The following is an 11,499-nucleotide window of genomic DNA, read 5'->3' on the forward strand; positions in this document are numbered from 1 at the left end:
AAAAGAAAAAAGGATTTGAAGCATTACCTACAGAAACTGGTTGATTAGACTTCAAGAGCCATAAAGACAGATGGCAGGGAGGGAGCTTTGCTCTATCAGAATTCTGTTCCTTAATAGACCTAAGGACTAAATAAGGAGCTTGCTAAGTTTGTCTATACTTTGCATGAAAACGTGATGGAAAAGAAAAAGACGGGCAGATAAAAGCAGAAAGGACATTAGTTTCTGAAGAAGAGAGAAAACTCAAGTAAGCATTTTTCTAATGTATGTACTACTGAAGTTACTGTACTAAAACAAAGCCTAAAAATTAACAGCCTGAAATTTAAGAAAAAGTCTAAAAAAATGCTCAAAATGCTTGGGCAGACCTCACCAGATCTTCTGGGCATAGACGTTACAAATAACTGCAAAACTTCCTGCAGCTTAAACCTACCAAACAATGTTTGGCTCATGTATTTTTTACTACATGCCATATTATTTTTTTCCCCATACTCTCTATATAATTTATATACAAATCCACAATACTTCTACGTAACGAAATGGGATCATCACTGCTTCATGCATCAGAAGGTAATACAGATTAAAATCAAAGTATGCAGCTAGTCTCAGAGGCCTAATTTGAGATTATTTTCATCCGCCTTTTTTGTTTTAAAGCAGCCAAAACTGATTAAGATATTGAAGACAAATCCATTCATCAGTTCTACAAATCAAACTTGAAAGGTGAAGTCAGGTGCCTAAAGAAGATGCACAACAGGCACCTGTGAAAACATTGTCGGGCAGTTCAAGCAAACCATCACACGCACGTTGGAAGAGAGAAGCCCCTGACAACTGCCAGTAGTGTACTGCTGCCTTGAGTGGACATCCGTCCCATCGCATCCTGCACTGCCTGTAATCCTTCTGCTGGGGAGCGTGGAGAAGAGGAGCTTCAAGATCAACCCACGTGGATCACCAGAGAAGCTGAGATCATTAGCTCCTAACACTGAAGTTAGTGCAGCATCAGTAGTACAACATAGGCTAGCACTGAATGTTAAACTGCAATGAAAATACAGCTGAAAATCATCAGATAAAAGGACAAAGAACTAAAAAATGGTTAAGAGCAGTTTGCTGGTTATGGACCCACTGGGCTCTACCCCTCTTCAGCCTTCCTCAAAACTGAAGTTTCTTTATTTCTCTATTAGACTCCTCAAAGACTGCTAGTCTCATCCCACTGTGCTGCGAAATAGTTTTCCTTGTCTTTTTGACCACCACAACTTCAGTTTGGGAACCAAAGCGTGGTGGCTTCACTGTCTTCCCTCTGTCATGTTCAGGTAAGTTACCTTCTCCCTTTAAGTTATTATGCCTGTATGAATCTTGAATTGAAAGCAAGACATCTGTAAGCGGATGAAATTGTAGTTGAACAAGAGAAAAAAAACAGTAAAAAACACATCTGCAGAAGATTTGAGGTATAACAGGTGAATTTACTCTAATAGGCAGTATTACCCACACACATGACATGCATGGGAGAGAAATTACAGGCAAAGCAGCACTCTTGAGAAGGAAGCACTCTGGAAACAGATACTGATTTGGGAGGAGGGCACCAGGAGGGGGCCAAGATGACACTCAAGAAAGCTGAGATGCCAAGAAGAACACACTGAGCCATGTCAAAGCAGAGAAGACAGGGAAAACAAAAACTGTGTGCTGCTGCTGTCGACTGGTTCACAAAGTGGCAGTCAAAAGCTGTGAGCATAAAAGGCAAAGTGGAGAGGAGCCTCTGACAGGGACTGCAGAGCACCTGCAGTCAGCAGGTTAGGGAGAAGCTGTCCTAACTGGAAAGGCAAGTTGGGATGGACCACACGATGCTCACACAGAGGGAAGAGTCAGGGTGGAGCAAGAAAAAAGGTGAGGGACTAAGAAACACAGGACCTGATCTTTTATTCACTTTCAGCTATTTTGACCAATGAAAAGGCATGGATTTATCAGGTCTTTGTCTAGTTAATTCCTTAGGATCTAAACTTCAATATAATAATTAAAATGTTAATTTGAGTCTTTTTTAAAAAAATCTACACTGCCTCCTTATTCATCAAGGATGACAAATTACAAAATATGTATACACACCTATTATACTTCGTCCTTGCTATAATTTGATGAGGGTATAACCTCTTTTTGAACTGCAACAGTTTTGTAAATTAAGACGTTCTCCAAATTAATGGCTACTGATTGAGTAATCCACACAACCACAATTTTTAGATGGGCAAAGAACATACAGGGAGAGTTTTAAGTCTAAACAACAAACCAAGGCCACATTTGGATGAAATCCAAATAGTACCACTGGCTGGGCAAGAATACTACCTGAGGGTTTCCCACCACTGCTTCAAAGGACAACTTTTTGGTCAAGATTTTCTTCAAATCGGGTCAGTCCTTGATCAAGATGCCAGTGCAACCCTACCAACAGTTGCAGCTTTCCACAGCAGTTTTGGGAAAAACATCATAAACTGCAATTGCTTCCTAAACTGGTACCGAGACCACGTTTTCCTGGGGCGGTACTGCAGCCACAGACCGGCTACCAGCACACAGGACTGCAAAAAGAAATCACCGACCCTGGACTGGCCAGAGGAAAAAACATTGGTTCTACCTTGTCAGCAGCTTAGTGCTCTGGAAGTCAGAAGTCCATCCACTGAGCGCACACAAAATGTAATCCAATAATGTTAAGCCTTTAAGTGGCTTTCCCTCACAATTAACAGGTGGTCATATAGGTAGCGAAGTTGCTATCAGCAACAGTAATTTCATCGGTTTGCTTTAGGTACAATATTTTAGCAAGCTTGTGTTTGTTGGTTTTTTTTATTTTTTTTCAAGCTTTCTACTTAGGATCTGACAAATCTACTGAAGCTTACACAAATATCTACTTCAAACAAGTTTGAACTTGATTCTATCAGATAGATTTGTGTTAAAACGCATAAGAAAATATTTCAGTTAGAAAATCCAAGGGCAGTTTTACAACTATTCTGGCACATTTTGGCCGTGAGCTCTATTTTATTAAAACATGTAGCTATTTAACAGCTATCTAGGCAAAAGGCTGCTTTTCAGAAATGTTGAAATATTTGAACTACCATGTTTTTCAGACTTTGCACAACCTCTGCATTTTACATAAAACATTTTAAGTCTTGTCCCTTACTCAGGCGTGCCTGAGTTAAGGTTTTCGGGAAATGCTAAATTCCTACAGCTCTATTTCAGAATTCGGCCACTTTGTACTACACTGCAACCTGTCTCATCAGGGTGCGTTGCTGCCTTCAATGGAGATGAACAGCCTTAGCATCCCAAGTTTGAGGCTATGCAACAACTGCATTCAGGTCTACCCATCTCATCTCTCCTACAGTTAAAATAATTAGATTTAGGCTGTCACTGCAATTTATACCATCGGGGCTGCTGCTTGCTTGGTCTTTTTTTTTTTTTTAATTACTGTTATTAACTTTGCAGACCTAAACTTTGGCAAAGCATATACAACTAGCATCCTTCCTGCACCCAGCCATTTTATTCTGACATCACCAACCGTTTGATCTAAGATGCTCAAGTATCCTTTCCTTCCCTTTCAAGGTAGTTCTGCTGCTACTGTAGGTCTGAAACAGCTTTAACTAAGAAATTCACTAAGAACATTTGAGACCCGAAGAACACAGTGAACGTCTAATGCAAGCAGATTTAAGAGCAAGGAACCGGGTTTTCCTTAAACATGGAACAGGAATTTAACAGCAGCGCTCCGCTACACAACAGCGGCATTACATCAAGACGATAAAACTTCATGTTTGCAAGCAGCTATAGAAAGCATCCACCAGGCACTACTATGGCTAACTAATTTCAGTGCCATTAACTGTTAAAAAAAAAAAAAAGCACATTAGCTGAGCATTAATGCTGATTTTCTCTAACTCTTGATAAATCAAAGAAAATCCAGAGCCATATGCAAGCGAGCTTTTAAAGTTTCAGCACAGTGGTAAACAGGATGACTCAGGTAGCTACGCTATCAGTCTGTTAGATATTAATCATAAGCTAAAGCAGACAACACTGATTAAAGGACACTGACAGAATTAAGGCCAACCAGCATGGATTTACGGAAGATATTCAATCAGAATATACTTTAAGAGTAGACATTTCACTGCTCAAGTAGCTGAAATAAATTTTAACATCTGCAGGACATCTCAATTAAGCACACTGCTAAAAAGGACAAAGTCATTCAGAACTGCCTGATAAATCTCAAATCACCACTTTTTTTTTTTTTAAGACTTTCAACCTCCTCTTTTAAAGAATCTAAAAAAACTAATCTCAGAACATAAAATATTCTCAAAATACAGATAGAGTACAAATATAAGTAGCTGTCCTAAACTTCCATGGAATTCGTAGCATTGGCTCACATTACTTCTAAATCCCAGGGATGACAAGAATGGGTATGGTAATGGAAATGACACATCATCAATAAAACCATCATGAATTATTCAATTACTTGGTCCAGTATAGCAGGTTGCACTTAATAGGGCCAAGCATCCAATCAAAAGACTCACGAGCAGAAAACATAGGTGATGTACAACAGATGCAAGACTACTCTGGAAAAACAAAGTCCTTAAACAACCTGAGATTTATGACAATGATCAGCTGAAAAGGAACATATGATACAACATGGACTAGAAAAGCTAACACAAAACACTGAATAAAGAAATAAGGAAATGCAGAGCAAAGAAGAATACTGCTTTCAATTCTATTTTCAATAAGGCAAGGAGGCTGATAAACCAGGTGTTCAGAAATTGACAGAACATGACAGATACGCCTTACAGTGAAAAAAAGAAAAAACACATCTAAGCTCTATTTATTGAGCTTAAAGTGCAATTTAAGAAATATCTTGCTCAGTCTATGAATGATCATGCAAGTAAAAAAGGCTGAAGACCCAGGATTATCCAGAGAATGGACTGAAGCAAGAAACTCAGAGATAACCAACAGAGTAAGCTGTTTCCAGGTCAACACCAGATGATTTTCTGAAAGGTATGTTCTAGTTTAAGCAGAAAATTAATCAAAAAATCCATTACTCTTATTACACAAGATGCCAGACAAGTCACAGTAGTCCCTTCTGACTTACCGAGTCTTTATCCTCATAAAGGGAGTGAATTTTTCAAGCCCTATCTACCCACATGCCAAGAAGTTTTCCCTAAAGGAATAATGTCTGAGCCATCCATTTCTCCAGAAACTATGCCTCTATTACAGTTGCATTTTCAGATCTCTTTTAAAGTCGTATCTTTTCTGTCTCAAATCACTGCAAAAAATCTCTCAGCGATTTCTGGTCAAATATTGCCTGCAACATTCTCAAAAGCAGGACCAAACTGACCAGCTTCTGCTCACTTCTACATTCACCTAAAACTTCAAGGAGCACTGCAGCTTGCAACATGTTGCACCATAGTCAAAAGTGAAAAACACAAGAAGTAGGAAACAAAGCTATTTTGGGATAGGATGACAAGAGAGACTACAGAGACCTGCACACCTAACAAAATCCAAGAAAAATAAAGCAACAATTAAATACCGCATTGCCAGATGTTTTCTGCCTTTCCTACCTGTTGTGAGCTTGGTGGTTAGAGGAAGGGTAGAGAGTTATCCACTTCTTGCTTCACCTGAACACGAGCAAACATGAAAGCTTTTCCCCGTGTGTCAGCCAGAAAGCAGCGTGACCTCCACCTTTATTATGAGACCTCAGCCGGAGGCAGACAGCAGCGATTAAGCTCCAAGCAGAGTCAGGGGACCACACCCTTGGCCCTGCCACTGGCTGGAACACAAAGCACTTCTCCTTCCAAATCCTGGCCCAAAGCTCTGCCAGCACTGCTTCCCAGCCGAAAATCACTTTCACATCTGTCTCTACCTTGTACACAGAAAATCTGCTGCTAGGTGAATATTTAGCTCGTGTTATTCCACAGAGTGTTACAGGTCAGGATGCTGAGTTTGTCTACCTGCTTCTGGTCAAGTGCTTCACCGCCAGTAGCAAGGCTACAGGAATGCAACCAAGAAGTCACTGCAGCATTTCTCTCCTGCTTGTCACACACATTACACAGCCCACGTGTGTACATGAAATGGCAGAGCAAAGTTTCAGACTACATGCACTGAATTAGTCTGGGCTGTTGTGGTTTTTTGGTTTTGCTTTCATTACCATTTCTACAAGCAGCTTCTTCGGGCTTTGTAGAAATCTTCCCTCCCTGCCTGCCCCCTTGAGGTTTCCTATGCATGCAGTTCTGAGACATACTATACTTTAGAAAAAATAATATTCAACAGTCAGAAAGTGTCAAATAAAGAGTCTCAGCAGAGAGAATTAGTATGTGTATCAGACTGCATGTGTTCATCAACCAGGAAATTAGAAATTACCTTGTTACTACATATGAATTACTTGAGTTTTTAATAGCTATCACTTTTTTCTATTTATGTTATTATTGCTAAAGGCATCCACTTGCTTTGATCTAAGAACTGTATCTTTGTAAGCTAACTTGTGATGCGATCCTGATTCTGTGCCTTAGGATAACAGATAAAGAAAATGACATATGCAGATGATTCAGCATTAACTAAAACGAGTAAAATTTCCACTGGTTTTAAGGGTAGTTAAACCAGTCCTCTAATTTATTAAATCACGTTATTAGTTGTTTATACTTTCAGGCCTTACCAGATGATATTTCTATGATCAGCCTCTCTCACTTCTATCGCACACGTTATCCAGCCTAATGCTTGACACCATCCCTGCTGTGAGCAGGGGCTGGAGCAGGCGACCGCCAAAGGCTGGTCTCTTCCAACCTGTACTGTCCTCTGATTCTGCCACACATGGCTCACAAATCCCGGTTTGAAAATCCATTACTTGTCAGTCACATCAACTCCTTGACACATCTATCCATTCATCATCACAAAACTTCACCCAAAGTAATCTGCGTATGAAGTTTTCCTTCCGTTCCTTCCTATCTGAACTGACACACTGCCATATCCAGACCACACATCTTTTACCCAATCTGATCTACACATGTGGAGTTACAGTCTCCGAATCTCCCTGTCACACAAATCAGCATCTTTAACATAAAAGACTATCAACAGAATACAACGCATTCAAATTTATCATCAGTGACAGGGGGAGGTATTTCTGTACTGAATGAACGTGATTAAATATGTGGGAAGAGAACATGAACTTCACAAAATACAACGCATCATGCTTACTTCCACTACTGTAACAGCTGTTTAACATGTGAAAGTATTTTTCCAACCAGTTTATTTTCCTGACATATTACACGTAAGTTAGCTTATCTGTTCATAATGGAAAGTTAAATATACAATAGACGCTGATGAGGGCATCAAATAATCATTCTTCTTCATTTGCCTAGATTCTTGAAAACATACAGCCGAAGAGAGAAAATTATAATGCACAGCTTTAATAATTAGCTGAAGGAATCAAAGACTAGAAAGCAATCCAAAAGGTACTGTCAACAAGACACTATTTTGAGACAAGTTTTCTAAATGACCATCAAAATTACTCATTGACCTATGTAATGACTCCATTACTTCTACAGAGCTCCTGGTATCCTTTCTGCTTTTCTCCGAAATCCCCTGAGGTCTAGATATCCAGCTTCTACATATTACGAGCTTTAAGGATTGTAGTAATAGCTCACTCCTGAAAACACACACTGATATCACACTTGCCCAAAGCCTCAAATGCATCAAAACAATTCTACGCATTCTTTCCATACAAAAAAATCTAGCAAGAGGGCCATATATTTTTCAATGGGAGTCTAGTTTCTTGCAGACCTCAAGCCACTGCTGCAGTGTTACTACCTTCAAGGACTATTTAAACACTTTCAGAAAGAATGGATTGACAGCCCGCTCTGTAAAAAGGAGAACTGGGCACATTTTGTTGATTTTGTAATCAACAACACTGTGGCAATCTTACCTACTAAGAAAGCAATGCAAAGATCTTGGTCTTCTACAGTCCCCTACTACCGTCTGAGCTAAAGATGAAAAAATAATGATACTGTCACTATGATGAGCTACATTTTTATAAAATATACGTATATATTTATATATATGTATTAGTATGTATACACACACACTACCACCAACCACAAGAGGGCCAATGTGGTATAGACCTTATAATTTAAAGCACTTAATTCTTAGTTCTATCCACAACTTAAGTACATCTTGAGTAAACCTGCTAGGTTTTCTGTTCGGATGGTTTTCCATCAAGACCAATCTTTTCGGCAGTCAAAAGATGTTCAGAACTTGACTACAACAGAAGAGAGGCAAAACCATGCTGCAAACTGACTTCATTCTCATCAAATACCACCCTCCCTGCAACATTTCATAAACCTAAGTTTTCAAATGTCACTCATTTCAAAGGTCAATGTTTATATATAAAGCGCCTATCACCATATTGATAAACACTCTTTGGAACAATTAAAATCAATTGTCATTTGTCACAATTGTCAAATGTCACAATTAAAATCAATTAATGAGAAAGCCACCCAAAGAAAGAGTCCTTTTCAACAAAAACACTTCTTCAATAACAAAGAGGAAATAGGTTTTTCCTTACCAAAATGTCCGATGGGTCTCTAGCAAGATATATAGAAAGGAGAAAGCAGATCAGGCCTACGCTCTTGTTTGTGAACTGTAATTTTGTTGCTCAGTCCCTTACCTCTTTCTAGCTCTAATCATGAATTAAACACAGCTCATCTCCCCTCATCTTTGAGCAGCACTGAGGAAAAAACAGAAGTATGACAAAAATGCTACAAAAATGATTTTATTTTTTTTTTTAAACTCAGACTGTGAGAAGATTTAACCTCACAGTTTAAAAGCACTATGACGGAATTTTAAAGACCTCAGTGAAAGAATAAGAAACATACATGTGACAGTTACTTGAACTTACAAGATCAGACAAAAGTAGGCAGAGTCAAATTTCATATTCTTGTTATTGCAAACAAAAAAATCTGAAGAGCTGAATGCCTGAACCAATTCAGAGGAGGGGAAAAAGGGGAAGGAAGAGACAATGGTTCAGATGCCTTGCTCATCTTCATAAATTACTGTGCACTTATGTTTCCCTTACATACTTACATAATTACAAAGATCTTTCAGCAGAGGCATGTAGTAGCAAACAACCTCTTCGGCCAGTCTGCGTGGCTACCCCAATGAGATGATCTATGACTGACATCCAGCCTGCTTTAAATGAAGTAACTACAAGTCTTAGAAGCGCTACCAACATTTTTCTTACATTCAGGTTTAAGAACCTCCAGTATACTGGAGCTTCCTGGAGCTCTATTTAGACAACTGGCTTGACGGTACGGGACAGCAAGAGTAGATGAGATGCAGTAGTATTTATTCTGAATTCCTCAAAGCAACCTTCCTTATCCACCCCCCCCCCCCTTGACATTCAAAGTCTTCATCAATCAAGGATTTAACGGTTTGAAAAATGAAGTTGTACAGATACCAACTCCGTATTTACAAGCAATTCTCTCATGTCAGAATAAAAATCACATTTTTCATGTAACATACTGTTTTGTTCTTATTTTAAAATACAGACTCAAGGAAACATTCAGAAAAGGTCCTAAAATAAATCCTGCAACCAACTACCCCCACACATGTTCATGTAACCAGGTACTGGGAGATCCCAAGCAGCTCTTGAAATCATTAAGAAAGTCCAGTATTCACACACAATATTGTCAGATACCAAAAGGGCCTATCAATGCTTCAACACAAGAATCAGGTCTTGCTGGAACTGACAGCTTGCATTCAACTTCCACACATAAATCTTTACCTTCTTTTTAATACAGTTGACTATTAGACAGAATCTTTATTTTCAGTCAGATACAGTGAGGAATTAACACTAACACACATGACCTTTGACATCAGGTAACTTGCAGAACATGTGCCTGTAAGCGCGTGGTGGGTAAAAGGGGTGCAGAGTGGCAATAGACACTCCAGTGTTTCTGCTGATCCCCCTAGGACTGATTACGGCACGCATTTTTATCTCGACATCTGCTAACTACTCAAAGAACGCCTTGCCAAGTGAATGACAAGAATACCAATACCTCACAATGCTAAAAATCTCATCTATTGGAAGCCACCACCCAATAACAGAGCTCAACAACCTCAGAGGAGAGCTTTTGTTGGTGACTGCAGCAACCGATTTTGTTTACAACATTTCCAAAACATCCCACTGTCCATCTACCAAGTGTTACATTGAGGGAAGAGCAAATGAGTTTTTGTTTACTACGAAACTTCTTAAAAACAAAAGCAACCAGCAGCATTATGGGGAAAAGGAAAAGAAAATTACACGTACTTTCCAGGAACTTGCCCAAGTCAGCTCCTGAAGCAAGAAAATAGAATGAGCAGCAAGAAGTTAGACAGAAGAACGTAAACAGAATTCAGAAGTTTGTTCCCCTCCCACCCAAGAAAACACACCTGTAAGAATTATAGTAAGAGATAAAGCATCACAGCAGCAAACCAATGTTAATCTGATGGTTACTGAGGAAAACAGGTTTTATTTCAGAAGTACTAGTTGGCAGCATCTCATTTTGGTCTACAACTTGTCCCACTTCAAAGTGCAATTACACAGAGTTGAAAAAACGGCAACTGCTTTGTTTACACTGAAACTACTTGTCTTGGATCAATACCAAATGTACACAACTGTGATCGATGTGCTCTCCGGGCTACCAAGGCCTCGCCACTCAAACACTGCCGGTCATTGCTGCTCGCGACGCCCTGCCGCCCGGGGGGCAGAGAGGGGCTCGGGGCTCCCTCCTGCCTCGGGCCGGGTACCCTGACAGGGCCGGGCGTGCCCAGAGCGGGACAGGAGCTGCTACGAGGGCGCACCTGCCCGAGGCACGGCCGGAAAGCGGCCCAGGCCGCCGGGCTGGGAATGAACGGGCGAGTTCACGCAGGTCAGCGGGAGGGGACCCGGAGCCGGGCCGCAGCCGCCGGCCCCACAGGGCCCGAGGAGCCCCAGACGGCCCCTGACAGGCTACAACGCCCGCCCCAGGACCGCGAGGACAAGGCCGGGCCCGCAGCCCCGGGGCAGAGCGGGTCCGGGCCCGGCGGAGCCCAGGGCAGGGCGAGCAGGAGGGGCCCGCAGAGCCGGGCCGGGCCGGGCCGTGCCTCCCGGTAGGCCGCGGGGCGCCTCAAGGCTGCAGCACCCGCGGCGGACGGGAGCCGCCGGCGAGACCGGTGTTCGGCCCGCGGCCTGAGGTCCGGCCCGCGGCCGGGGGCAGGCGACGGGGCCGGTCGGGGCGGCAGCGGGGCGCGGCGGCGGCGGGGCGGCGTTACCTGCGCTCCCGGACGGAGAGACCCGCGCGGCCGCCGCGACTCCTCGGCCCCAACAACACAAGATGGCGGCCGCGCCGCCACGCAACGTCACGTGAGGGCAGGCCCCGCCCCCCGCCGCCGCCGCCGCGGGACCCGGATGCCCGGCGGCCCCGCCCCGCCCCTCCCCCCGCCCTCGCGGAGGCACCGCCCGCGGCTCCGGCGGCTGCGCGCGCAGCCCCG

The 11,499-nt window shown here is 42.2% G+C and overlaps 1 protein-coding gene across 7 annotated transcripts in view; it reads right to left on the reverse strand.

The window, feature by feature from the left end:
• GIGYF2 (GRB10 interacting GYF protein 2) overlaps positions 1 to 11,393 on the reverse strand; it is a 78,678-nt gene extending 67,285 nt beyond the window's left edge. For 5 of the 7 annotated variants that reach the window (XM_083849200.1, XM_083849198.1, XM_083849201.1 and 2 more), the window contains exon 1: positions 11,281 to 11,393. The gene's annotated coding sequence lies outside the window, so the exon portion shown is untranslated. Of the gene's footprint in view, positions 1 to 10,297; positions 10,319 to 11,280 lie in introns of those variants that run through there. The other 2 variants (XM_083849199.1, XM_083849196.1) reach the window with 2 other exon arrangements.
• Positions 11,394 to 11,499: the final 106 nt, after the last annotated feature.

The sequence above is a fragment of the Anser anser genome, assembly GCF_964211835.1.
Source record: "Anser anser genome assembly, chromosome: 9".
Classification (NCBI taxonomy): Eukaryota; Metazoa; Chordata; class Aves; order Anseriformes; family Anatidae; genus Anser; species Anser anser.